The sequence below is a fragment of the Falco rusticolus genome, chromosome 14 (assembly GCF_015220075.1).
Source record: "Falco rusticolus isolate bFalRus1 chromosome 14, bFalRus1.pri, whole genome shotgun sequence".
In the NCBI taxonomy this organism is placed as follows: Eukaryota; Metazoa; Chordata; class Aves; order Falconiformes; family Falconidae; genus Falco; species Falco rusticolus.
In genome coordinates, this window is record NC_051200.1 from 2648592 (window position 1) to 2651326 (window position 2735).

The following is a 2735-nucleotide window of genomic DNA, read 5'->3' on the forward strand; positions in this document are numbered from 1 at the left end:
TGTGACAAATTTGGGACTTTTCAGCTTCAGTCACTCCTAGTTTATAGGAGCTTCCAACAGACACTCTTATTACTAGTCCCATCAGTCCAAACTCATCATGTGGCACGATGTCGAATTTCTCAGTATTTACATTACAGTGGTCCTCCCAGCCCTCCAGCTCTTCTTGTATATATCTTCTTGCTTCCATGCCTCCCATAAATAAATCTTTGTCACTGACTGATTCCATCTGCAAAGTTAACCAAAATGTTTTTATTAAAAAGATTAGTTTGAAGATTGGTGCCTGAATTCTGCTTGTAATTTTCTAAAAGCCTTTTTACTTAGTCCTGTACCCGATTTAAATTGTTTCTCCATCCAGCTGAACCAGCAATCTCCTTGTTGCAGTTTATCTGGTAGATCAAACCTATTTGGACTTTGTTGATTTACACCCGTTTATTTTGTAAACATGTGAACAGGGCAGATTTGGGTCTAGGCTGAACTATGGAACTTTCTGCATTTTCTGTAATTACTGTGTCTGTGTAGGGGATTGTCCTTTTAATATATGCACATTTTATTTCACATCCTTTATATAAACTGTATGATCCATAATAGCCTTCTTTTGAACAGCAAATTAAAATTTCTACAGGAAATAGATTTATATGTCTGTTCACTGAACAAATATGACCAGAGATTTCTGTTAGAAAAAAACCCACATTTTAAGAACACTCCAGGTCACATGGGCTATCCAAAATGTAATAAAATTGGGAGGAAGAATTACAGTAGCTCTCAGGCTAAAAATAATTTAAAGTTAAATTAAAAGGCATGTATTAAACGGTAATGACTGATCTGTATTTAGTGTAAATTGTGATGTGCAGATCTAAATGAGTAATTGGAAATTACTGCTTCTCCAGACAAACCCTACAGGAATATCCTTGGACACTGATGACAATGAAGTGTCTGAACAGGGCAACAGAAGTAAAACCAAGTTCTCATTTTGGCAGTATTGTAGACACCAACATGCCTGGTGGTTGCGATCTGAGGTGCTTTGAAGCTGTGTGACTTGCAGAATATGGTCTGTTACGACTTTCTGCAAACAATAGCCCTACAGTCGAGTGCATAAAATGGTTCAGTGCCCAAATAATAGTGGGAAGGGCTTCAGAGAAACCACAGCGATATGGTACAGCTCAGCAGCACAGGGCAGCTTGTGAACTTAATTCCATACTAGTTTCCTACATACCCGAATATTTCATCCTTCTTAGGATGACTTTATTAGACTTAGGATGACTAAATTAGACTTAATTTATTTTGATCTTAAAATGACAGTCTGTTGGACAGCAAAGCCCATAGCCGCAGAGGGTCAGCCCACATGGTGATCTGAGCTAGATCATGAAGTACAAAGTTGTAAACTGGAAACCAAGAAGCCAGTTATCCTATCTGCCATTTCAAAAAAAGTACAAATAAGTTCCTTTCAAATCTAATTTAATTTCTATTGGGTCTTTATTTTTTTTTTAATCATACTCAAGTGTTAGTAAGGTTCAAGTGCCGTTTTCGGACCATCTAGAAAAAAACCCACCCCAACAACTATTGTACAATCTGGTTAAGAGGCAACAACAGTTGTTGGCCACTGCTGAGGTTCTTTGTACGAGTGGCAATTTTCCACCTCTGAGTTAATGCAAACCCAGTGGCAGTGTGTAAGGGGAGGATACCAGGAGCTGACTCGCAATACACTTTGGGGGTCCTGTGGAACAGTTGTCCAATTCCTATTGCAGTTGCTACAGTGGGTGTTTGTTCAGTGTTTTTCACCTGTAGCAGAAAGCAAGGGACAGCAAGGAGGAATGGATCATATCCACACCTGAACCTCAAAGAGGAGAGACACTTTGGAGGTAACTTTTTTGATAAAGTATTTTTTGTCACTTGTGCATCAGAAAGGTAATTTGCTTTATGTTTCTTTATAATTTTTGGTAGCATTGAGTAGTGCTGAAAATCACATTGCTGTAAGTTTCCACGTGGTACAGATGGAATTAAGAGCTTTGAAACTAAGGGGATGATGCTTACTGGTATAGCTATTCTGAAGCAGAGGCTACCAGACAGCTTTGAACTACTGAAGAATAAGCATCAGCTGCCACATCTTCAGTGTAAAATGTTAAATTTCAGTTATGAGCTGCAAAGCCAGAAAGGGGCTGTGTAAATCCCCCCCCCATCATGCTGACCTCCTTCACAGCTTTGCGAATACAGCTACAGTGGCAGAACAGCTGGGACTCTGAACGGCAGACAAATAGCTGCATTCTGGGCTTCCACTCGCCTCCAAAAACCTCTCTGGGAATTCCGCTGGGGTCCCCGAGCCCTCGGAGCTCCGGCCAGGCCCGTGCATGCTCTTCAGCCAGCTGCCTTCAGGAGCTGAAGCGCTCGGGAGCCCCAGTCCTACCGGACCTGTGGAAGGCTGCAAGATTCTGGCGTTTTAGAAACGCGTGCCCTCCAGTTCGCCGCCCGGCGCTTGGCTCGGGTCGGGGACAGCCGTGAGGCAAGCCCCGCACAGGTTGCAGCCGCGGAGCGCCACGCCGGCTCCCCCGGCGAGGGCCACGGCGCTGGCAGCCCGGCTGAGCCCGCCGGCCCGCCCGGGCCCAGCCCCTGCCCCAAGGCCAGCGGGGAGCCCGCCCGCCGCTGTGAGGGGGGCCGCGCGCCCGCCTTCCCGCCCGCCCGAGGCGCCGCCGCGCGTGCGCCCTCCCGCCCGTCGCGCGTGCGCCGCCGCTGTCCCGCCC